Source organism: Paralichthys olivaceus, chromosome 24 (assembly GCF_024713975.1).
Source record: "Paralichthys olivaceus isolate ysfri-2021 chromosome 24, ASM2471397v2, whole genome shotgun sequence".
Lineage (NCBI taxonomy): Eukaryota > Metazoa > Chordata > Actinopteri > Pleuronectiformes > Paralichthyidae > Paralichthys > Paralichthys olivaceus.
This window is the reverse complement of record NC_091116.1, coordinates 3,233,944-3,260,851: the sequence shown is the minus strand read 5'-3', so window position 1 is coordinate 3,260,851 and position 26,908 is coordinate 3,233,944. Positions and strand designations below refer to the sequence as shown.

At 43.7% G+C, this 26,908-nt stretch overlaps 2 non-coding genes and 1 pseudogene across 2 annotated transcripts; all 3 read right to left on the bottom strand.

The window, feature by feature from the left end:
* Positions 1-10,286: 10,286 nt before the first annotated feature.
* On the bottom strand, positions 10,287-25,266 carry LOC138407125 (uncharacterized; annotated as a pseudogene).
* trnad-guc (transfer RNA aspartic acid (anticodon GUC)) lies at positions 17,790-17,861 on the bottom strand. Its single transcript has one exon. It is a non-coding gene; the product is annotated as a tRNA-Asp (tRNA).
* LOC138407132 (5S ribosomal RNA) lies at positions 20,117-20,236 on the bottom strand. Its single transcript, XR_011240567.1, has one exon. It is a non-coding gene; the product is annotated as a 5S ribosomal RNA (ribosomal RNA).
* Positions 25,267-26,908: the final 1,642 nt, after the last annotated feature.

Below are 26,908 nucleotides of genomic sequence, written 5' to 3'. Positions count from 1 at the left end.
TCTTTCCAAGAGTGTCTGGCTGCAGACCTCTCGCGTCAGGCCTCTTCCTGTGCAGGCTCTCGTCTCAGGCCCACCTCCAGCGTGGGGCCGTTTAGGACCGGAAGTGCGCGCAACAAACTTCAAAATAAAACCACCTCCAGCGTGAGGTCGGTTGGGACCGGAAGTGCGCGCAACAAACTTCAAAATAAAACCACCTCCAGCGTGAGGTCGGTTGGGACCGGAAGTGCGCCCAACAACGTGAAAAGCTATTAGTTTCTTAAATATATGTAACACTTTTGATGTTGTCAATCCTTTATTTGTGGCATTTACCGATTACACCAGCAAAATATTAGTCTTAATGGGGTAGGGTTATGCCTGTCTACCTGGAGTCCCTCTGAAGAGTATGAACACATCAATCTATGTACATTTGTTCAGAGACTTAAACGCTCATGCATAACATTTATATAAGGTAAATGCCTTTTAAAAAAAAAAATCTATTGTATTAAATGATTCGACTTTTGTCTTCAATGACATTAAGATCTTAAGACTATTGAGGCCAATTAGGTTGTTAACTATGCTTAAATACAAAATTGTCAACATTTAGGGAGGAGAGGAATAGATAAAACTATTGAAATGCAATAACTCACCTGTGATCTTCATTGTATAATATAAGTAAATAAATAAACATATAATAATTAATATTAATATACTATATAAATATGTATGTATAAATATAAGTAATGCATATAAATGGGCGGCACGGTGGTGCAGTGGTTAGCACTGTTGCCTCACAACAAGAGGGTTCTGGGTTCCAACTGTGTGGAGTTTGCATGTTCTCCCTGTGCATGCGTGGGTTCTCTCCGGGTACTCCGGCTTCCTCCCACAGTCCAAAGACATGCAGGTTAGGTTAATTGGTGACTCTAAATTGTCCATAGGTGTGAATGAGAGTGTGAATGGTTGTCTGTCTGTATATGTCGGCCCTGCGATACACTGGCGACCTGTCCAGGGTGAACATAAGTGGTATAGAAAATGAATGAATGAATGCAATGAATACTATATAAATATATAATATAATTAAAGCAATAAGGAAAACAGATAAAAGTACAAAAATTTCAAAAAAGAACAAAATCACTTGGTTCTATTCAGTCTTTTATTAAACACCATCCTTATTAGCCGTCACTTGAGTTTCAGTGTAGGTTGTGTATCCTCTTTTATCCACAATCTCGTCACAAAAGACCCACATGTCATCCACATTTTCAAATTTGAATTTGAAGTGGTCAAGGATGTCTTCTGTCTCCTGGTTATCAAGCTGGCAACATTCTTCTTCGTCCCAAAGCCTTCTGTACTGCCTTACAACCTCTTCCACTTCTTCCTCTCCCATAGTGAGGACACAGGGAAGCTCCACCTTTGTCGAAAACAAATGTTGGTTTGTTTCAACCCACTCTGCGGCCTTTTTGCAGTGATGAAGTATCCTGGCCCCCACTTCATCCTATGAAAAAGACAGAAAAAAGGTAGTCTTGCTATAGCAAAACTGCTGTACAAACTCTGTTATTCTCATGGAAATAACAGTGCATATAAATTAGAAAAATTAGACTTCAAATAGAACTTTTGCAAAGAATAACTTAGTTATATTTCTGGGGTTGTCTGAAATAGATGCCACTTGCCAATGTTTTTGTGGACACAGGATGTTCTTGGTTTGGCACAAGGACAATGCCAGGTGTGAGCTGTGGAGTTGTATGTCACCATCACCCTCCCAAGCCGACTGTAGTGGTGCAAAGCTGGCTCGTGTACAGACAAACAGTACTGTGTAGGATTTTTTTGAAATGAAACCTCTACACAGAGAGGGACGTGGTCCTTCTGTGCCTGTTGTTGCCTTTTTTTGCAGGTTGCCTTTTTTGCCTCACCAAAGAATTTCAAGCTGACCATTTCCTCCAGTGTCTCGTCCTTAAGCCATTCCTCTGTGGCAATTTCTCTGCAATGGTCCAGTGAGCGGATGTGCTCACACTGGCTAAAAGTTAACCCACTCCTCAGTGCCATTAAGTGATACTGCCTGCATTCTTCAAGTTCACACTGCACCTTATGCAGGTGGCCCCAGGTTTTTTTTTGCACATGAATAGGCACTGAAAATCCGTGGGATGCTTTTTGTACAGCAGATATCCCATTTGTTGCATCTACACAGATAGCCCTCAACACACCGTCACTGTTTTTTTTCTTTCTGTGTTTCCTGTGAATGTGCTTGTTCAAATTTTTTGCAAGGCAGATTAGGCCGCAATGAGAACATTTTGCCTTCTTAGAACTTGTATGCTGGATAGAGGAGGAGGAGGTGGTAGGCTGAGCAGCGGAGGAGGTGGTAGGCTAAGCAGCGGAGGAGGTGGTAGGCTGAGCAGCGGAGGAGGTGGTAGGCGGGGCAGCGGAGGAGGTGGTAGGCTGAGCAGCGGAGGAGGTGGTAGGTAGGGCAGCGGAGGAGGTGGTAGGTGGGGCAGCGGAGGAGGTGGTAGGCTGAGCAGCAGAGGAGGTGGTAGGCGGGGCAGCGGAGGAGGTGGTAGGTGGGGCAGCGGAGGAGGTGGTAGGTGGGGCACAGGGTGCATCTTCTGGAAGAGTGGATGGTTGAAGATGGGGGGGGTCAGGTGCAGCAGATGTGTGACAGGTCTGCAGGTGTTTCTCCATGTCCGCTCTTCTTATGACGGTTTTGTCACAGGGACAATGGAAATGTGGAGTGTTTCTGCAGTCTAAACTGCATTTGCAGATCTTTAGGTCTAGGAAGAAGTCAACAAAAGGTTAAATTTGCCAATGATTAAAAAGACATATGAGCACATGAAAACACAGACACATTCACATACACATACCTTTGAATGTGATGGCGTTTTTTACATGTACATCCAGATGTTTCTGGAGCCTTCCTCTTTGGCTGGGTTTATATTTTGGGCAAAGGGGGCAATGGAAGAGCGTGCAACAAACTGTGCAGCGCTCCACTTTATAGCCCTCACTTGTTGGAAAAATGGAGTGATGCATCTACATAACACAAAATAGTGATATTATATTCAATATTTTATTTCAGTTGAAGCAAGTTACACAGCTTCAGACTGATTGTGATGTTACATACTTGTACTTTGCAAAAAATGTCATATCACTAACACCACGGCACAAACGCGCCTCGTAATAAGTAGGCCAATACCTTGTTTATTACAGGTAACACTACACAAAAGTAAATATCGTAACACCTATCAACAGAGCTACCAATTGATTTATTAACGGTTAGATATAGCAGGAGGGGGGTCAGCAAAACCGCGGAGAAGCGGACTTGCAGATCTGAAAGGTAGCATAGATGCTGAATGCAATTTAGCCTATAAAACTCGTATTTTGTTCAACATTTAGCTATGTCTCAAATTAATTATTTAACGCATTACAAATAAACTCCCTCACTAACAAACTTAATTAGGTAGTTACGTGCAAACATAACTCATGCACCTTCATTTTTAAAAGTCTCACTTACTGTCACAACTAGCACGTGAGCGACGTCGGAGTCTCCGCCTTCTGTTTTTTTCTGGATCCGAGGAATTTTTTTTCATTTCCGGGCCTCACGCTGGAGGTAGGCCTGAGACGAGAGCCTGCACAGGAAGAGGCCTGACGCGAGAGGTCTGCAGCCAGACCCCTCTCACTCTTTCTGATAATCCGCTCACCTGCTGCTGCTGCCGTACTCCGGCGCTCTTGGCAACACGCCAAGAACACTCTTAAAATTTTCCTCCACATTTCCAATTTTGTTCTCACTTATTAAACAAAATTCCATGACTTTGCACGTCTCCATCTGAACTGCCGTACCACAACATACAGTCGTACTGCAACATGCACATAACACCTGAACTCCACTGTTATCGACAGCTATCCAATTATATCATGCCTTTACCTAACGCTACAATTATTAGCACTACTCAGAAAACCTACGTCTGTCAATGCAAACTCTAACTGCCCATTTCCCTTCTCCTCCCCAACAGCAACGACCTCCACTTCCACTTACCCTTTCTCCCCATCTAAAATACCCAAAGCCGAACACAGCGACAATGACGAAATCCGTCGTGAGATGGAGCTACTCACTGTAAGCACTGCAATTACGCCTCAGCTGCATAATACATTACGCCTGCAATTATATACACATGACATACATCACCAACCTACCTAACTTGGTGTTCTTTCTATCCACAGTACAAAAGTGCTGCACTCCTTTCACCCCCTCACGAAACCTCACAAGGCATGGCCCATGTCTCCTACAAAGTCATGTCATCACTGAATAAACAGACACAACAAATCCGCCAACTCCAGAAAACCATTAAATATCTACGCAAAAAATGCACATAACACGAACGCGCCACAGCAGTTGTAATATAATTTTTTTGTCACTATACTATGTCACATACGGTGTGGGCGTGGCATGCAGCAAAGGTCGTGTGATGGCGTTTGTGGTTTGAAAGCTTTATCATCATCACAAGATCCTGATCCTTGGCACACATGTCCACGCTGACGACCTGTTACATATGTAAATGTTATCGTGTGTGGGCGGAGCAAAATGGCTCTGTAACGCCCCTACAAATCTTCAAAGCCCCCCTGCCATTGAGGTTAGTTTTGCGTAGGTGGACGAAATTCTATACACGCCTTCGTCATGCCCAGACACACAAAATAGCCTCTTGACATCATGCCACCAGGTCCACAGAAAGTCAGCCATTTTGATTGGAAAATGCATTTTGGCACCATTTTTGCCTGTTTCCACACCTCGCATATAATCAAACTCCTTCTAGAGAATTAATGCAAAGCCTTCAAACTTGGTCAGGTTACTCTTCAGCCATGGGGGATTAAAAGGTAGTATAATCTTTTCCAAAGTCTGAAGGGTGTGGCTGTGGTGACGGCTGAAAATTCAGGGATTTTCTGTGATTTGCTGTACAACACAAACTTGCTTATAACTTGTGCTTACATTGTCTGATCTTGACCAAACTTCTTAGGGGGGATGCTGGACTTGGCCTGAATGCGTACATATGCCCATAGTGACATCTATCACAGCGCCACCTGCTGGTGGTTGCAAATGTCTCTTTAATGGAGAGTTGCTAGTTCACCTCCTGGGCACTGCCGAGGTGCCCTTGAGCAAGCCACCAAACCCCCCAATTGCTCCCCGGGCACTTTCATGGCTCACCACTTCCTCAGGAAAGGCAGGATGCAACATGTCATTAAGGACTATCAGTACAATTATTAGTTTTGGCCAAAACGGCTCCCCATTTGCCAAACATTTCCTCTAGCCCCCCTTTCGAAATCCCCCCTTTCGGTAAAGGGGGATTTGTAGTTATGAGAGCAGTGTCTTCTTGATGAATTTTTACTGAACAAATCACCGGTTGTCTCAGTAGGCAGGATTGTTGTCTTCACTAACGAGGACTGTGGTCTTCTCAGTTGACAGTCTGTTATTTTCACAAGCTAATAACTTGAAGCAAGGGAACTTGTTATTTATACGTTTGGTAGTTCAGTGGACCAAAGAAATATCCTTTGATGTCTAGAGTTTTTGGTTCTTTGATTGGATTTGATAAGGATTTGGAGGCCAGCCATCCCTTTGATGGTTGCCCCCACGTCAATCATCAAAGAAGATTTTTGAGGAAGCAACCGTGGCGATTTTTATAACTGCACAACATGGTGGCCCCTCTGGGTTTATCAGGTTTACTTCTATATGATGCACATCATTGCGGAGCATACACAAATCCTGAGCTAGGCGGCTACTATACACATGTTGCACTGATAGCTACAGTGATCCCTGTCTGAGACTGAGGTTAGTCTCTTGACCAAATGAAGAAAATCAATCAAGGATTTCCGATACATTAGATAATGTGTGATATGCTTGAGGGAATTAATGAAATATGCTATGAAGTGTTGAATTAAGTATGTAGATCCTTTAAATTAGTAAAAGTACATAAGCATCAACAAAATATAAGTCTATGTGTCAGTAAGTACATAGTGTGAAATCTTAACAGCACAAGCACTATAAAATAAATGTAGTAGGATGAAAATAAAATAATGAAAATGGAAAACACTGTAGAGCAGCTGTAGTCAACTACTTTACCATCAGCAGGAAGTGGGTGCATTATGCAAACTAATTGTTGCATTGTGTGTCACTGAGAGCATGGGGAATTGTGTGTTTGTGCAGCAAGTTTGGATTCATGTTTGTAAAAAATGTCTGTGTGTGTGTGTGTGAGAGTGTGAGGACCTTGATGCTGGCTGGTTTCTAAAAGTGATGTGAAATAATTGAGAGGATGTGTATTTACATGTTGATCTATGTGATTTTAGTCTGTGAGAGCTATCGATGCACTGAGTTGATAACACAGGCACTGACATTCTGTGATTAAGCATTGTATTGTTGTGTGTTGTTCATGTGTTCAATGGGATTTTACACTGCAAATAAAGGTTTCATATTTTAATTTCACTCACAGATTCATGGCTATTGAGCAGTGCTTTGTGAGAGTTGGTCAAATACGGTCTCTACAATTGTCAATGCTTCTACAGATGTGTTTGACTGTTTCCATTTCATTTCATTTAATATATTCCACTTAATACTGGGCTAAAAGGATTGGTTTATGTATGAATTATGAAGATTTCTTTCGTTACTTTTACCTTTTTTAAATAAAAGACACTTTATGTTAAACAATATTTAGTTTCTGCGTTTTGGTCCTTCCCTTCCCTTTTTCCTACCACGTTCGTTCCCTCCCCACACCCTCCAGCCTTGACAGTACCAACCAGATATGGACCAAGCAGAGCTTTATCTTTTTTGTAGCAAGGTTTTTTATTTAGACTCCTTAGTTGACGAGCTAAGCACCGCAGGCACCAAGCAGCGTGCAAAGTTCCTGGAGAGGATGGCACCGATGCGGGATTGGCTTGAGGACAGACCCTGGGTCAGCCACTTTGTCCCGCACCTGGTGACCGTAGAGAAGAGACTCAAGGACATCCTCTCACCCCCAACTCCCCCTGCTGATCACTACCTCGGCACCCGCCTGGCTTTTGGATTCTGTGTAGAATCGCTGCGGTGCGGGGTGGACACCGGAGGGGAGCCCCCTCACTCTGTTTCCATCCATCTCCACCAGCTCACAAGCGGCAACCTCAAGTCAGGATATCATGGATTCTAGCAGAAGCCCCCCACGTTCCAGCGCCGGGGGTCCCGGCTGATGTCACTCACGTTCCGGCGTTGGGGGTCTCAGCAGACGCTACTCAAGTTCCAGCATCGGAGGTCCCGGCTGACGTCACTCACGTTCCGGCGTCTGGGATCCCGGCAGATGCTGCTCACGTTCCAGCGTCGGGGGTCCCGGCTGACGTCACTCATGTTCCGGCGTCGGAGATCCCGGCAGATGCTACTCACGTTTCGGTCTCGGAGGTCGCCGCTCCAGTTCCTGCCCCACGGTCGGGGGTTCAAGCAGTCGTCTCGCCAGCTCCTGCCCCTTGTCTGGGGGTTACGGCGAGTGGCTCTCCACTTCCTGTTCCTGCCCCTCGGTTGCGGGTCCCGTCTGGCTCCACTCCGGTTCCAGTCCCTGCCCCACGGTCGGGGGTTCAAGCAGTCGTCTCGCCAGTTCCTGCCCCTCGGCTGAGGGTTACGGCGAGTGGATCTCCAGTTCCTGTTCCTGCCCCACGGTCGGGGGTTTTATATAATTCTCAGTTGATGTAGTGAAATACATCTACACTGCCACATACACACATGAAAGATATTGACTGTATTGGAACATTTATTTTTACTTGATTTCATCAGTCTGATATCTGTCATTAATATCTCCAGACACCTAAAGAAACATCTATGGAGGAGCAACAGGATGAAGTATCATCCATATCGGAGCCCTCTACAGGTACTCAAAAGGCATCAACAAGTCGGCGGCAAAAACTGCATCAACTGGTCAAGTTAGATTTTCATGCATTATAAACAGGTGAGGGAGGGGATCCCAGAGCTCCACGTCAGCTTTCCCCCTCTGTCTGCAGTGGATGGGCCAGCAAGGATATATACTGGATATATTTGACAGCACTTGCACATTAAACACATTGGCCCATGCGACAGACTGGCTACCTCCACTAGGTCCATCCCTCATCAGGACCCGAACCAGGACGGGCTCCGGAGAGCCGCACAGCATGGACCAAGGAGGGGAGGAGAAGACCCAAGGAATTAGAGATATGTAATAAGATATAACAAAATAAACCAGGCAGAGAGTGAAGAAGAGAGAGGAAGATAGAAAGGTGCTGGTGCCTGATGGATGATCCCCCAGCAGTGTAGACCTATAGCAGCATAGCTATGGATGACTATGGTTCAGGGTAGAGCTAAAAGCTTTATCAAAAAGGAAGGTTTTAAGTCTAGCCTTAAATGTAGGGACATTACCTAACCCTAACCCTAAACCCTAACCCTACCATACTAGGCCCAAACCCTACTTTTTCTAATACACTATATAAGTAACTGTGATCTTCTCTATCAAATGCTTTGTTTATATCTAAATTTAAGATTATCCCTCCTTTCATGTGTGCTATTGTGTCCCTTATGCTACTTATTGTGTCTGCTATGTCCCTTCCTGGTATGCTGTAAGCCTGTGTGTATTCCTGTGTATATTTCTTGGCTTAGACTAATAAACTCAACAAAAAAAAAGATTAAATCTATCCATGTGAATGTGTACAAATAAAGTATATTGTTGTATTAAGGCCTCAGCCCCCTCCACTGTCCCCAGCAAAGTGGGAGCACTGTCAAAGGTTTTATTTCACAATTTCTACACTGTGGCCCAAATGTGTTTTTCAGCATGTAAATGGAATACAAAGTAAATTGAGGAAGTAAATAGTATATGGGCCTAGGCTGATAATCAATAAATCAATTAATCGCACGATAAATTAAAATGAACTCAATAATTTTTCCGGCCTCGATATATTGCCATGTGCATGCATGTTTGTTTTCCTCTTCTCTCGCCTCCAAGCTGGCTGGATGACAAGAGGGTTCACTCCGTGCTCAGTCTCAGCACCTAAGCTCGTTTGTTCCATAGCGGAATGAACGGAGTGAACCCTCTTGTCAGTCATCCAGTCTCTTTGTCTCTGTGGGGGAGGCTGGACTGCTAGCATTGGCTACACACACAGAGTGCAGCAAGTCAGCCTCGTGCGGAGCAACGCGAGGCAAAAAGATGATTGCAAAGCCAAATGCCACAGCCCTGGTGTGGGAATATTTCGGCTTCAAACTATTTAGAGAAATGCTGCAAACGTTTGACAGACAGTATGAATTGCCTGCGTGAAAATACATGTCACAAACGGCAATTCCAGAACTTTACAAAAGAGTCTATTTTATTGTTTTTTGTTTGTTTTATTTATTTAGGATATTTAAATGTTCTTGAAATTACAATTACAATGGTAAAAAAAGAAGGATCCATTTATTACCTCTGTTTGTTTATTGGTTTATTTGTTTGCCAGATTACTAAAAAAAAGAATTAACCTTTTTCTACCAAACTTGATGGAGGGGAGGAACCCAGTTAATGTGGATGCATGTGTGGATTCAGGTTTTTTATTTTTTTCACTTTCACAGGAAATTCTCAACATTTTATGTAAAGAAATAGGTTCCCCGCCGTCAGGGAATCGAACCCTGGTCTCCCGCGCGGCAGCCGTTGATTGTTTAGCTAAACGGCCCTGAACACTTTCCCATTCATTGTCTATGGTAGTGCTAAACTACTATGGATGTAATGCTCCTCGTGGCCACTGAACATGTTGGGGCTGTTTTTAGCTTCATCTCCAGTTCTCTTCCTCGATTTCTCTTTTAACTTCAAGGACTGACTGAAGAAGAAGCATCAGGAGTATTGATCTCAACAACAACTTTGTGTGTCTGTTTTCACCAACAAAGGTAAGCGATTCCGCTGTCCTGACATTGTTCGGGAGTTTGTTCATCCACTGAGGTGCCAAAACAGAGAAGAGTCGCAACTTCGCTGAGCGGGCTTTGTTTGCTCTCAGCGATGGGGGTACCAGTCGGCCAGCTGATGAACGAAGTGCTCTCGCTGGGGCATGTGGTCTGACCAGTGTTTGGAGGTCGACGGGTGCAGTTCCATTGACGGCCTTGAAGGCCAGCACCATCATCTTGAATAGGATGCAGGCCCCAAAAGGAAGCCAGTGGAGGTCATGGAGGAGGGGGTCACATGGGAGAATTTGGGAGAGGCTGGGAGTCCAGCCAAGAGGGAGTTGCAATAGTCCAGGTGGGAGATGACCAGCACTTGGACCAGGAGTTGTGTTGTGTCTTTTATGAGGAAAGACCGGATCCTGCAGAAATTGTAGAGGGCAAACCTGCAGGATCAGGCCACATCAGTGATGTTGGGGGTGCAGGACAGTCCATCGTCGAGGATTACGCTGAGGTTCCTTGCCGTCGACGAAAGTGATACCGTGACATCCTCGACAGTGACTGACAGGTCCATATGAGGGCAGCCTTCCCCGGGATGAAGAGGAGTTCAGTTTTTACTAAGGTTGAGTTTGAGGTGATGCACAGCTGTCCAAGCGGAGATGTTTTAGAGAGGAATGAAAGAAGAGATACAGGTCTGTAGTTACGGATGTCAGCTGTGTCGTGAGAGATGTCTTGGAGAAGGGAGGAGGGAATCGGGTCAAGGGAACAGGTGGTGGCACGATTAGACGTCACTAGCGTGAGAACATCTTCAGAGGAGAGAGGGCTGAAGCAGGTAAGGCCATCAGAGGTGAGGTTTGGGGGAGGTGCTTTCTGGATGGGCATAGGAGTAAAGCCTAGTTTATGCTTCTGCGTCACGTCGACGCCGTACCTACGCCGTAGGTCGTTGAGCATTCGAAGTTCTGCGTCGAGGGAACGCGTTGCTCTGCAATTCACCGCCATGCCGCTAGGGGGTGTAGCGGTGTGGTTGTGTGGTTTTAGCCGAATCCTCGCTTTTTCTTCCGTAAAGTAAACAACAGTAAACAATGGCGACCGAGGTGGAGCAGCTGTTTTTGTTGTTGGAGCTCATCAATATTGAAGAACAAATGCTTATATTGCAAATGTTGAAGCGCAAGCTACAAAGAAAACGTTTGCGGAGCTGGTTTTTACGACGAGGAAGAAAGACCGGAAAAGCAACTGCCGGAACTTACGTTCTGAGCGGACCAATCACAGCGCTTACGGTCCCCGTCGACGTCCGCGTAGTTAGGATTTTTGGGAGGCGCACGTCAGGCTACGGCGTAGGGGTCTGGCGTAGCTACGGCGTCGACGTGACGCAGAAGCATAAACTAGGCTTAAATGAGGAGCTGATGTCTTTTACTTTCTTGGTAAAGTAAGTTGGAAAGTCATCAGCAGTGAGGAAGGAAGGAGGGGGAGGAGTAGGAGGGGTGAGAAGAGAAGAGAAGAGAAGAGAAGAGAATAAGGAAAATAGTTTCCTGGGGTTGGAGGCAGAGGAATTGATCGTTGACAGGTAGAAGGCAGATTTAGCTGCTGATACTGTTGAGGTGAAGTCAGAGAGGAGGTGGTGGTAATGGGCAAGGTCATCAGGATGATGTGATTTTCTCCATTTTCTCTCTGCTGCTCGTAGCACCGATCTATTGGTTCGCAGAGATTCAGACAGCCAGGGAGGGGGGAGATGATCCTGCTCTGCTATCATCCCTCTCGAGTAGAGAGGGATGATAGCAGAGTGGAGGAGGCTTCCTCAGTAGATATTAGTGAAAATTGGTCTGTAGATGGTAGTGAGGAAAGAACAGTAGAGGCGAGAGCAGAGGGAGAGAGGGATTTCAGATTGCAGCGGGTGTTGCCCATGTGAGGTCTGGGGGCGAGGGAGGTGGTGAATTTTAAGGGGAGAGAGAAAGTGACAGTGTGGTGGTCAGACACAGTGAGTGGGGTAACAGAGAGTGCCGAGGTACTACAGGACCTTGTGAAGACAAGATCGAGTTGATTCCTGGACCGGTGGGTCAATGAATTCAGAGGAGCGCAGCTTCTCTGGGGGGATGTTGAAGAGTGTCAAGAAGAATGCTTCTCCCCGTCGGGGAATCGAACCCCGGTCTCCCGCGCGGCCCTCGAGAAAAGTTTAGCTAAACCGACCTAAACGCTTTTTAACATGCATTTCAATGATAGTGCTGAACCACAGTGTGGATGTAATATTCTTTTGGCCACTCTTCCGGCTGTGGCGCTGTTCCGACTTTTTCTATAGACTCTCGGTCCTCCGATATTTGGCCACTCTTCCGGCTGTGGCGCTGTTCCGACTTTTTCTATAGACTCGCGCTCCTCTGATATTTCTTTTCTTACTTCAGGCAAACCTCTAACGGCAGACGGTCATAAAAGCGTGCATATTCACTGTCTATTGTTGATGTCATTACGTGTTCTTACAGGGGCTGTGCATCATTCAAACATTCAAGTCATTTTCATTCGTCAAAGGTAAGACACGTTGTTTTATTTTCATAAAAGTTAGCCTGCTTTCTGATAACATTAGTTCGCTGCTGCTGCTTATTCGCTTGGTTGATGCGATAGAACTGCCCGGAATTAAGTTTGGGGTAATTATGGACTAAATAATGAATGAACATCATGCTATTTGTTGAGATTGTGTGTGGTTTTTAGGTTGTTGCTTAATATTATATATTCGTCAGCGCGGTATTGACAGTAATGTCGTGTCAGCAGTTGCCTAGCACCACTCGCAGGGTAACGCAGAAGATTTGTGGTGAAATAACACGTCAAAGTATGAATGGATATGATCGTTTTATATAGCTATATGCATAGTTTTCATGACGTGGCGTTAAATAGTCTTGTCAGTCCGTTTATATCAATCTTTTGTTGATAAGTTAACTATAGCCTACCTCAGCATTGCTCACTTGCTAAGAGACTGACGCTACAAACGTGTGTTGAAATTACGTGATAACATGATTGTATTTCATATTTTTGTGTATCTGGTTTTGATGTCGTGATGTTAACTCATCTTAACACCATGGATCTGTTACTCCTAAGATGTCTGACTAGTTAGGCTACATATTGCATCAACTAAAACAGCTGTACTACTAAGGGATTGATACCATCTCTTTTTTTAAAATACAAATGTGATATTAATATGTTCAAATTCATTTGGCAGAACTAGTAGTGCCAGAGTAGACTTTCAGACAAGCAGTAGAGGTCTGCCTACTGTATTAATCAAGTGTAATAAGACTTTGATCTAGGCATTCACTTCTCCTACCCCCCCCTCTCTCTCACACACACATAACTGCTCTCCAACTCCTGCTGCAAAGACCGTCCCACCCCCCCTGTTGTTTTCGCGCCCACACACACACTGTGAGTAGATAAGGATCAGAGAGGTGTGATAAACTATTGTCTTGACCCTATGAACTATTTCACTGCAAGCCCCCACACACACACACTGTACTTCCTCCCAGACTCAGAGGTGTGAGAAACTATTGTCTTTACCCTCTGAACTATTTGACTGAAGTTCATAGAAGATAACCCAAACTTATGTTTTTACTTTATGGTAGGTCAAGATGCAGAGGGCGGTGTTCTTCCCAGGTAAACTCAGTGTTGTGTTCTGCAAGGGACCAGGTGGATTTCTCTTACAGGAACCCTCTGCAGAAGCCAGACGGATCAAGGATGACCCCACTCGTCAGGACAGGTCTGCCCTGAGAGAGGACCTCGTGCGGCAGAATGCCCTGGCTGCAGTTCGTCAGAGAGGGGGTGATGCCTCAGACAGGACGGAGGTGCTAGGAGACTACATCCTGCAGTTTGGCAAGTATAAAGGGAAGGCTTTCAGGTGGCTTTTGGAGAATGATGTTGGCTCTACATGTTACCTTGTCAAGGATATGCGTAAGGAGGAGGCTGCAGGTCGTTTCAGGCCCGAGGGGCATAGCAAGGATAGTCTACTGTCCTTTGTGAATTATGCTCTGAGTTTTGCAGAGATCCAGTCTCTCCTCGCCTACGAGGCCAGGGGAGAGGGTGTGGTGACAGCCACATCAGAGGACGACCAGCTGGTTGGCTTTGGCGACAGGGCCAAGAGCACCTGGAAGGAGGAAGAGACAAGACCCACAACCAGGCCCACAACCACAACCACACCCACAACCAACAGTCCGCCTCTGCAGATTCTGCCGCTTGGAACTGAAACAGGGACCAAACAGCCCTCACATTCACACGGGCTTCCCTGGAGTGGCAGGGAAATACATTTATTGCCCATCAAAGGTGTACTCTTTGTACAGAGATAAGGGCATGGCCAAGGAGATGAGCTGGCCCGAGTTTCAGCAGTCTCCTTTCTATGAGGCTGAGAGACAAAGAACTGTGGAAGAAAGGAAGAAATGATTTCCCTGTATACCCATTGTTTGTACCCATTTTATTTCAGTATTTTATTTCATTATTGTTTATTTAATTATTGTTCTTAATGTTTCTTATTTGACTTGTGTATATGTCTCTAGACGTACAGGTTCTTTGTCTGTGTATATGTAAATAGACTACAAATTAATAGTTGTAAAACAAAGTGTACATATATTGTTTTTCTTTTCTTTTTTTCTTTTATTTATGTGTGCATGAAAATGTACACACCAGAAACTAGTTTGGTTTGTTTGTTGTGTTCTTTTTTTTTTATTTATTTATTTATTTTACAAATGTCTGAATGTATGAATGTGTGAAAGGTATATATGCCAGTATGTAGAAACTTGATCTTTTGTGCATAGTTTGGACTGTTTTGTTGTACAGATGTACTTAGTGCTCTGTTGTTAACAATTGTTTGGATGTAAATAAGTCAATGCTTCCGTCTAGTCTTCTGTATGAAAGTAAATAGATTGTAAACATGAAAAGGTTCATATGTTATTAGGTTATTATGTTAATTGTTCTGCATGGTTATATGTCTATAGATCATAGGTTCTTTAGACTTCTGTTGAGCTGAATATAGCTGTATAGTTTTTTCTTTCTTTTTTTTTTCTTTTACTTAATTTTTTTACTTACTTTAACATTATTGCATGACCAGAAACACCAGTTTTCTACTTGTCATATTAACCAGCACTGTATCTATCACTATATACTCCCCCTCCCTATGTATGTACTGTGTCATTGTCATATCTAATTGTTGTCTTAAATTATCTATATTATTTCTAAAACTTTACTTACAGTCCAATTATTTCATTTGTCATATATACATTATTTCACATGTTCATAAATAAAACTGGAACTTTCTTGGAAATATTGCACACTGCCTTTTTGTCCTGCTTAAATAAAAACAATATAGTAGTCATAGTAGTCATGAGTCCTAAGAATTAATTGTTAATCTCCACGTATTTTCAATGCTTTTTACTCAGAAATATCACGTTCAATAACACCGCGATCGGGATGCGAACCCCGTCTTTTGGGGAATCGGAAATAAATAAATAAATGAACGGACCCAGAGAGAATGCTTCGATCCTATTGGCTTGCTGGACTGGTCCAGTATTCTCGACTGGCCCCCGCGCGGCAGCCGTGGTTAGTTTAGCTAAACGGCCCTGAACACTTTCCCATTCATTGTCTATGGTAGGACTAAACTACTATGGACGTAATGCTCCTCGTGGCCACTGAACATGTTGGGGCTGTTTTTAGCTTCATCTCCAGTTCTCTTCCTCGATTTCTCTTTTAACTTCAAGGACTGACTGAAGAAGAAGCATCAGGAGTATTGATCTCAACAACAACTTTGTGTGTCTGTTTTCACCAACAATGGTAAGCGATTCCGCTGTCCTGACATTGTTCGGGAGTTTGTTCATCCACTGAGGTGCCAAAACAGAGAAGAGTCGCAACTTCGCTGAGCGGGCTTTGTTTGCTCTCAGCGATGGGGGTACCAGTCGGCCAGCTGATGAACGAAGTGCTCTCGCTGGGGCATGTGGTCTGACCAGTGTTTGGAGGTAGATGGGTGCAGTTCCATTGACGGCCTTGAAGGCCAGCACCATCATCTTGAATCGGATGCAGGCCCCAACAGGAAGCCAGTGGAGGTCACGGAGGAGGGGGTCACATGGGAGAATTTGGGAGAGGCTGGGAGTACAGCCAAGAGGGAGTTGCAATAGTCCAGGTGGGAGATGACCAGCACTTGGACCAGGAGTTGTGTTGTGTCTTTTGTGAGGAAAGACTGGATCCTGCAGATATTGTAGAGGGCAAACCTGCAGGATCGGGCCACATCAGTGATGTTGGGGGTGCAGGACAGTCCATTGTCAAGGATTACGCCCAGGTTCCCTGCCGTCGACGAAAGTGATACCGTGACATCCTCGACAGTGACTGACAGGTCCATATGAGGGCAGTCTTTCCCCGGGATGAAGAGCAGTTCAGTTTTCTAAGGTTGAGTTTGAGGTGATGCGCAGCTGTCCAAGCGGAGATGTCTGCCAGACATTCCGAGATGCACGTCACAACGTGAGTGCTGGAGGAGTATGTGGGAAAAGAGAGGAACAGTTGGGTGTCGTCGGCATAACAGTGGTAAGAGAATCCATGCGATGTGATTGCAGAGCCTAGTGATCTAGTGTATAGTGAAAACAGAAGTGGTCCTAATACTGAGCTTTGAGGGACACCAGTTTCCAGAAGGCAGGGATTGGACAAGGTGCCGTTTCATGTGACCTGAAAGGTGCGATTTGTCAGGTATGATGTGAACCAGGTCAGAGCAGAGTCAGCAATGCCAAGTTCAGCCAGAGTGGAGAGGAGGATTTGGTGGTTGACTTTGTCAAACGCAGAGGATAAGCCGAGGAGAATGAGGACTGACGAGATGGACGAGGCTCTGGCGGCACAGAACGACTCAGTCGCCGTGAGGAGGGCCGTCTCAGTGGAGTGACCAGTCCTAAAGCCTGACTGATTAGGGTCAAGGAGGTCATTTTCTGTAAGATAGGAGGACAGTTGGTTGTAGACTGCACGTTCCAGTGTTTTAGAGAGGAATGAAAGAAGAGATACAGGTCTGTAGTTACGGATGTCAGCTGTGTCGTGAGAGATGTCTTGGAGAAGGGAGGAGGGAATCGGATCAAGGGAACAGGTGGTGGCACGGTTAGACGTCACTAGCGTGAGAACATCTTCAGAGGAGAGAGGGCTGAAGCAGGTAAGGCCATCAGAGGTGAGGTTTGGGGGAGGTGCTTTCTGGATGGGCATAGGAGTAAATGAGGAGCTGATGTCTTTTACTTTCTTGGTAAAGTAAGTTGGAAAGTCATCAGCAGTGAGGAAGGAAGGAGGGGGAGGAGTAGGAGGGGTGAGAAGAGAAGAGAAGAGAATAAGGAAAATAGTTTCCTGGGGTTGGAGGCAGAGGAATTGATCGTTGACAGGTAGAAGGCAGATTTAGCTGCTGATACTGTTGAGGTGAAGTCAGAGAGGAGGTGGTGGTAATGGGCAAGGTCATCAGGATGATGTGATTTTCTCCATTTTCTCTCTGCTGCTCGTAGCACCGATCTATTGGTTCGCAGAGATTCAGACAGCCAAGGAGGGGGGAGATGATCCTGCCGGTAGGGAGGTGAGAGGACAGAGAGCATCTAAAGAGGACACCTCTTTAGATGCTCTCTGTCCTCGCGAGGGATGATAGCAGAGTGGAGGAGGCTTCCTCAGTAGATATTAGTGAAAATTGGTCTGTAGATGGTAGTGAGGAAAGAACAGTAGAGGCGAGAGCAGAGGGAGAGAGGGATTTCAGATTGCGGCGGGTGTTGACCGTGTGAGCTCTGGGGGCGAGGGAGGTGGTGAATTTTAAGGGGAGAGAGAAAGTGACAGTGTGGTGGTCAGACACAGTGATTGGGGTAACAGAGAGTGCCGAGGTACTACAGGACCTTGTGAAGACAAGATCGAGTTGATTCCCGGACCGGTGGGTCAATGAATTCAGAGGAGCGCAGCTTCTCTGGGGGGATGTTGAAGAGTGTCAAGAAGAATGCTTCTCCCCGTCGGGGAATCGAACCCCGGTCTTCCGCGTGACAGGCGGAGATACTGTCCACTATACTAACGAGGATTGGTGCAATAACCACATCGACAGGACGGTGGCGCTGTTCTCTTAAGGATAAGTCATTGTGTGTTGTGGCCTTGTACAGTGATCTGGAATTTGAAAAGTAATTTCCACTGAGGCCTAACATTGATAAGTTTGTGTTCCCTGTATTTATCTTTTTAATTTCCAACAGCCCCATCAATGAACAACAACATGAGCCACATCTCAATGAGAGATCTGTAGAACACTCCTCCAGAGAAACCTTGTGTGGAGCCGGGCCTGGAGGAGCTGAGGAGGCTGCAGGTGGACAAACACTTCCATAGCAGCAACACGTCAGAGGAATGGCAGATGATGTAATTCGTATACGGCGTGATTCACATCAGGACGACAAGAAGAGAGTTTTAATCACTGTGGGTGTACCAGGAGCTCACACACTGGATTCTGAGACTAGCTACTGCTTGATTTACTGTGTCTGAGTGATAGAACAGGATTTTCTGTATTTTTATAAACTTTTTAGTAAGTTTGGACTAAAACTTTGGAGAAGAAAATGGAAAAGGTTTTTCAGTCCACCTCAGTGACTGTGTCCATGCTGTGTTTCACTTACATTATTACTATATGATCAACTCGCTGATTTATACAAACAGTGTGAGAACCAGTAAACAGAAACGTGTAAATCACTCTACCATCTCTCTCCAAATTTGCATGTCTTTGAGCCCTTTGTGTGTGTGGGGGATTGTGGGTTAAACTGCGTGTATAAACAAATGAAAATGAGTGTAAAAAGAATTCCCCCTTGAGAGATCCATAAAGTTTCAATTATTAATTATTAAATCTCTTTTTAAAAAGTCAAACAAAAACCTGAGCCGTGACTTGAACCTTGAAATAAACTTAAAGTTATTGTGTGTTTTGCTCATTAAATGAAATTAAGCATTTTCTCTTGTTTAAATTTCAAATCAAAATGTTTACTACAGCCTGTTTACACTAATTTATTAACTGGTTTGATGCTACTGTTGTTGATGATTATCATTAAAAACTAAATTGATCTATGTTGGATTATATCCACTGGATGGCATCATTGGTCAACTGGTGCGTGCATGAAGTAGAAAGTAATGCTGCCGGTATCCACCTCTCAAGGGTAGGCTTTGCTCCAGATTGGGAGCCTATAATAACTGTTGTCAACCATGAATGTTGTCAAAGTGGTTCCTCGATAACAACAATTTCCTCACACGCAGTTTTGAATCTCTCTTCTGAAATCTCAAAGGACTCCTAGTAGCAAATTCTTTGCAAATAGATTTGGCTCCTCTCAGAAAACGGCTTATGGGACTCTGGTTGGGTTGGTTATGGTGTATTTACCAGTGTCAGGCCCTGGGGATTCACTGTTCGTCAGTTTCTGTAGTGTAGTGGTTATCACCTTTGCTTAACACGTGAAAGGTCCTCAGCGTGAAACTGGAAAAATAAAATGAAACAAAAAAAGGTCTATTGCATTAGCCGGGAATCGAACCCGGGCGAGAATTCTACCACTGAACCACCAATGCATGACTTTTTATAAAGGGCACCCCTTTTTTTTTTTTTTTTTTCTGAAACTTTTCCAACTCAGATGGAAAGAAAGGTTGTTGCCATTCCTGTAATGTTCAACAGATACTGACACCCGCTTCTTGGCAGGTGTTTTATTGTGCTCTGGTGAGGTGCCAGGTAAGATAGGAGAAGGGTTTGTATTTCTTACTCAAGCCTGACATGGCAAGATTCATGCCTCTGCTTCAAAGCTACACCATAGCCCTGCGCCTTACGCATAGCCCTGCGCCTTACGCATAGCCCTGCGCCTTACGCATAGCCCTGCGCCTTACGCATAGCCCTGCGCCTTACGCATAGCCCTGCGCCTTACGCATAGCCCTGCGCCTTACGCATAGCCCTGCGTTCTGAAAAACAAGCTCAAGGTGCAACTTTGTTGTATCGTTGCAAGAAAAAAATCATTACAATTTTCAAAAATTTCCTTCAGCAATATTGTCAGTGTTTCGTATCCAGTTGCTTCCTTGATGCAGAGTAAACTCCCTGCTCTTTCATCTCTCTCTGCAAATATGACATTTTGAAAATGATGTGTTAATAAAATATGAATAAAGTAGTGTTTTGACTACATATGGTCTTTTGAATGCTCACTTTCTTCCTTCAGTGATGATGCGAGGGTTCCATATCCTTTTTTTCTTTGATGAATAGTCTTTCCTGCTCTTTCCAAGATGTGTCTCCTCTGAAGCAGCAGCAACAGCGCCCTCTGCTCTTTGCAATGTAAAGTCTAAAAAGCACCTGGTATTCCCAGGCGGTCTCCCATCCAAGTACTAACCAGGCCCAACCCTGCTTAGCTTCCGAGATCGGACGAGATCAGGCGTGTTCAGGGTGGTATGGCCGTAAGCGATAGACTCCAGCCACAATACCTCCTTTATACATGTGAATCATCACTCACTCGCAGTTTTGAATCTCTCTTCTGAAATCTCAAAGGACCCCTAGTAGCAAATTCTTTGCAAATAGATTTGGCTCCTCTCAGAAAATGGCTTATGGGACTCTGGTTGGTTATGGTGTATTTACCAGTGTCAGGCCCTGGGGATTCACTGTTCGTCAGTGTCTGTAGTGTAGTGGTTATCACCTTTTCTTAACACGTGAAAGGTCCTCAGCCTGAAACTGGGCAGAAACAACTTCTGTCTCAAAAAAATGTCTATTGCATTAGCCGGGAATCGAACCCGGGCCTCCCGCGCGGCCTTCGAGAAAAGTTTAGCTAAACCGACCTAAACGCCTTTTAACATGCATTTCAATGATAGTGCTGAACCACAGTGTGGATGTAATATTCTTTTGGCCACTCTTCCGGCTGTGGCGCTGTTCCGACTTTTTCTATAGACTCTCGGTCCTCCGATATTTGGCCACTCTTCCGGCTGTGGCGCTGTTCCGACTTTTTCTATAGACTCGCGCTCCTCTGATATTTCTTTTCTTACTTCAGGCAAACCTCTAACGGCAGACGGTCATAAAAGCGTGCATATTCACTGTCTATTGTTGATGTCATTACGTGTTCTTACAGGGGCTGTGCATCATTCAAACATTCAAGTCATTTTCATTCGTCAAAGGTAAGACACGTTGTTTTATTTTCATAAAAGTTAGCCTGCTTTCTGATAACATTAGTTCGCTGCTGCTGCTAATTCGCTTGGTTGATGTGATAGAACTGCCTGGAATTAAGTTTGGGGTAATTATGGACTAAATAATGAATGAACATCATGCTATTTGTTGAGATTGTGTGTGGTTTTTAGGTTGTTGCTTAATATCATATATTCGTCAGCGCGGTATTGACAGTAATGTCGTGTCAGCAGTTGCCTAGCACCACTCGCAGGGTAACGCAGAAGATTTGTGGTGAAATAACACGTCAAAGTATGAATGGACATGATCGTTTTATATAGTTATATGCATAGTTTTCATGACGTGACGTTAAATAGTCTTGTCAGTCCGTTTATATCAATCTTTTGTTGATAAGTTAACTATAGCCTACCTCAGCATTGCTCACTTGCTAAGAGACTGACGCTACAAACGTGTGTTGAAATTACGTGATAACATGATTGTATTTCATATTTTTGTGTATCTGGTTTTGATGTCGTGATGTTAACTCATCTTTACACCATGGATCTGTTACTCCTAAGATGTCTGACTAGTTAGGCTACATATTGCATCAACTAAAACAGCTGTACTACTAAGGGATTGATACCATCTCTTTTTTTAAAATACAAATGTGATATTAATATGTTCAAATTCATTTGGCAGAACTAGTAGTGCCAGAGTAGACTTTCAGACAAGCAGTAGAGGTCTGCCTACTGTATTAATCAAGTGTAATAAGACTTTGATCTAGGCATTCACTTCTCCTACCCCCCCCCCCCCCCCCCTCTCTCACACACACATAACTGCTCTCCAACTCCTGCTGCAAAGACCGTCCCACCCCCCTGTTGTTTTCGCGCCCACACACACACACACACACACACACACACACTGTGAGTAGATAAGGATCAGAGAGGTGTGATAAACTATTGTCTTGACCCTATGAACTATTTCACTGCAAGCCCCCACACTCACACACGCACACACTGTACTTCCTCCCAGACTCAGAGGTGTGAGAAACTATTGTCTTTACCCTCTGAACTATTTGACTGAAGTTCATAGAAGATAACCCAAACTTATGTTTTTACTTTATGGTAGGTCAAGATGCAGAGGGCGGTGTTCTTCCCAGGTAAGCTCAGTGTTGTGTTCCGCAAGGGACCAGGTGGATTTCTCTTACAGGAACCCTCTGCAGAAGCCAGACGGATCAAGGATGACCCCACTCGTCAGGACAGGTCTGCCCTGAGAGAGGACCTCGTGCGGCAGAATGCCCTGGCTGCGGTTCGTCAGAGAGGGGGTGATGCCTCAGACAGGACGGAGGTGCTAGGAGACTACATCCTGCAGTTTGGCAAGTATAAAGGGAAGGCTTTCAGGTGGCTTTTGGAGAATGATGTTGGCTCTACATGTTACCTTGTCAAGGATATGCGTAAGGAGGAGGCTGCAGGTCGTTTCAGGCCCGAGGGGCATAGCAAGGATAGTCTACTGTCCTTTGTGAATTATGCTCTGAGTTTTGCAGAGATCCAGTCTCTCCTCGCCTACGAGGCCAGGGGAGAGGGTGTGGTGACAGCCACATCAGAGGACGACCAGCTGGTTGGCTTTGGCGACAGGGCCAAGAGCACCTGGAAGGAGGAAGAGACAAGACCCACAACCAGACCCACAACCACACCCACAACCAACAGTCCGCCTCTGCAGATTCTGCCGCTTGGAACTGAAACAGGGACCAAACAGCCCTCACATTCACACGGGCTTCCCTGGAGTGGCAGGGAAATACATTCAAGGATATGTGTTCCTCCCAACCGCAATAAGACTCTACAACTCATCTCCCTCTGTCAGAGCCACCATCACAGAACTGCACTAACATACCTGTCACCTTTGCACCATGTACCCTGCACTACACTACGTGTGTTAATTTAAACCACTTTAATATTACAGACCTTTTTATAGAATAATATTGTCTTTTGCACATCCAGTCCATGTATTCTTACACTGCCAGTATATTGTATAGTCAAGTACTGATATTTATACCCTATTATATATTATATATCATATCATATTATATCATACTCTGCATATTCTCTGTATATTCTTCGGATTTACAAGTCTATATACACATATTTATACATGTGTACATGCTATTATTATATTATTATTATCACTACTACTACTACTATTATTATTATTATATATACTATTGCTGCCATTATTACTATATACTGCTATTATATTGGTATAATTACTGTCTATATAAATATATATTATGTTATATTGTATACTATATATATATATATATTAATATATACTGTACTAATATTCTTATATACTGTCTAACAATAACATTACCATCATATCATTATTACTATTATCATCATATTGCCACTGCACTACTTGTCTGCCTATTCATCTTGTGTTTCTGTTTTTGTTCTTTTTACCTAAATGTTTTGTTTTGTTTTGTTCTATTGCATTGTGTTTTGTTGTGTTCCGATACACAAGCTGCTATGACACCTTAATTTCCCTCCGGGGATGAATAAAGTACTCTATCTATCTATCTATCTATCTTATTGCCCATCAAAGGTGTACTCTTTGTACAGAGATAAGGGCATGGCCAAGGAGATGAGCTGGCCCGAGTTTCAGCAGTCTCCTTTCTATGAGGCTGAGAGACAAAGAACTGTGGAAGAAAGGAAGAAATGATTTCCCTGTATACCCATTGTTTAGACCCATTTTATTTGATTTTATTTCATTATTTTATTTCATTATTGTTTATTTAATTATTGTTCTTAATGTTTCTTATTTGACTTGTGTATATGTCTCTAGACGTACAGGTTCTTTGTCTGTGTATATGTAAATAGACTACAAATTAATAGTTGTAAAACAAAGTGTACATATATTGTTTTTCTTTTCTTTTTTTCTTTTATTTATGTGTGAATGCGTGAAAATGTACACACCAGAAACTAGTTTGGTTTGTTTGTTGTGTTCTTTTTTTTAAAATTTCTTTCTTTATTTTACAAATGTCTGAATGTATGAATGTGTGAAAGGTATATATGCCAGTATGTAGAAACTTGATCTTTTGTGCATAGTTTGGACTGTTTGTTGTACAGATGTACTTAGTGCTCTGTTGTTAACAATCGTTTGGATGTAAATAAGTCAATGCTTCTGTCTAGTCTTCTGTATGAAAGTAAATAGATTGTAAACATGAAAAGGTTCATATGTTATTAGGTTATTATGTTAATTGTTCTGCATGGTTATATGTCTATAGATCATAGGTTCTTTAGACTTCTGTTGAGCTGAATATAGCTGTATAGTTTTTTCTTTCTTTTTTTTTTCTTTTACTTAATTTTTTTACTTACTTTAACATTATTGCATGACCAGAAACACCAGTTTTCTACTTGTCATATTAACCAGCACTGTATCTATCACTGTATACTCCCCCTCCCTATGTATGTACTGTGTCATTGTCATATCTAATTGTTGTCTTAAATTATCTATATTATTTCTAAAACTTCACTTACAGTCCAATTATTTCATTTGTCATATATACATTATTTCACATGTTCATAAATAAAACTGGAACTTTCTTTGAAATATTGCACACTGCCTTTTTGTCCTGCTTAAATAAAAACAATATAGTGGTCATAGTAGTCATGAGTCATAAGAATTAATTGTTAATCTCCACGTATTTTCAATGCTTTTTACTCAGAAATATCACGTTCAATAACACCGCGATCGGGATGTGAACCCCGTCTTTTGGGGAATCGGAAATAAATAAATAAATGAACGGACCCAGAGAGAATGCTTCGATCCTATTGGCTTGCTGGACTGGTCCAGTATTCTCGACTGGCCCCCGTGCGGCAGCCATGGATAGTTTAGCTAAACGGCCCTCAACACTTTCCCATTCATTGTCTATGGTAGTACTAAACTACTATGGACGTAATGCTTCTCGTGGCCACTGAACATGTTGGGGCTGTTTTTAGCTTCATCTCCAGTTCTCTTCCTCGATTTCTCTTTTAACTTCAAGGACTGACTGAAGAAGAAGCATCAGGAGTATTGATCTCAACAACAACTTTGTGTGTCTGTTTTCACCAACAAAGGTAAGCGATTCCGCTGTCCTGACATTGTTCGGGAGTTTGTTCTACCACTGAGGTGCCAAAACAGAGAAGAGTCGCAACTTCGCTGAGCGGGCTTTGTTTGCTCTCAGCGATGGGGGTACCAGTCGGCCAGCTGATGAGCGAAGTGCTCTCGCTGGGGCATGTGGTCTGACCAGTGTTTGGAGGTAGACGGGTGCAGTTCCATTGACGGCCTTGAAGGCCAGCACCATCATCTTGAATCGGATTGAATTTCGATTTGGGAAGATTATAAACGAGGCACGCGGTTTAGCCGCAGAGGCTGGGAGTCCAGCCAAGAGGGAGTTGCAATAGTCCAGGTGGGAGATGACCAGCCCTTGGACCAGGAGTTGTGTTGTGTCTTTTGTGAGGAAAGACCGGATCCTGCAGATATTGTAGAGGGCAAACCTGCAGGATCAGGCCACATCACTGATGTTGGGGGTGCAGGACAGTCCATCGTCGAGGATTACACCGAGGTTCCTTGCCGTCGACGAAAGTGATACCGTGACATCCTCAACAGTGACTGACAGGTCCATATGAGGGCAGTCATATGAAGAGGAGTTGAGTTTTACTAAGGTTGAGTTTGAGGTGATGCACAGCTGTCCAAGCGGAGATGTCTGCCAGACATTCCGAGATGCACGTCACAACGTGAGTGCTGGACGAGGATGTAGGAAAAGAGAGGAACAGTTGGGTGTCATCAGCATAACAGTGGTAAGAGAATCCATGCGATGTGATTGCAGAGCCTAGTGATCTAGTGTATATTGAAAACAGAAGTGTCCCATTTCCAGATTTTGGCGTTAGAGTATGTTTATTTAATTTCAACTATGTAGCCTAAATGGTCTCCAGTTTTCTGAAGTTATTGTTGAGAATGTTTCTTGTCGTGGAGAATGTTATTGATGTTATGGTCTATTTATTTACATCTTTGTCATAGTTAATTAAAGGATTGCAGTTGTTAAACCCTTTCAATTCATCGTACTGTTGCTTTTTTCCGTGATGATTTCTTTTCTCTGCGGTGATGGCTGAGGTGAAGGCCCAGCTGTAGTGCTCACGGTTCGCCAATTGGGACATGATGTTGCAACTTATCCCCTAACTAATACTATTTCCAATAATGTGACGGACCATCCAGAAATGAATAAGCAGTTGGTCACACATAGCACATTATATTTTAATTTTGGCTGATGTGTTACTTTTTTAATCCATTTAAAACAACCGGTTTATAACCAGTTTTCATAGTCAATGTTCAAATGCTTACCTTATGAGTGAATAACCAACATGGACAACTCATGATGCCAGATACTACAGAGAAAGCCTCACTTATATGATACATCAGAAAAAGGGGTTTAGAATGGTTGGTTTATTCATCCATCCAATATCTATTTTGCTAAACCTTCAAGGTTGCCATTCCCAGTTGACATTAGAGGCAGGGTACATCCTGAACAGTTTGCCTGTAGGGTAACAAACAATAAGTGTCTCCAATTAACCTCTACTCTCCATGTCTCCCACACAGACATGAGGAGGACATGTTGCCTCCACACAGAATGGCCAAGGCCAAACTGGGATTAGAACTGGGAACCTTCGTGCTGTCACAGTGCTAACTGCTGCTTGACCGTGCTGCCCGCTGAGTTACATATGTAAAGACAAATATATTGCTGTTCTTCTGAATTTGATAAGAGATTGTAGAAATGCTCCGGTGCTCAGTCAAATGGAGAAGAGTCAAAATACACAACTGCCTCCAAATGTAATGTATTTGTTAAATAAAAATAAAAAATACCTGTGGATAAACTCATGTCCCGGTATTGTCTTGCTTCAAAAACAATTATTGAAACAAACTGATTTTTGAACAGTTTTTGTTTGCTTCCC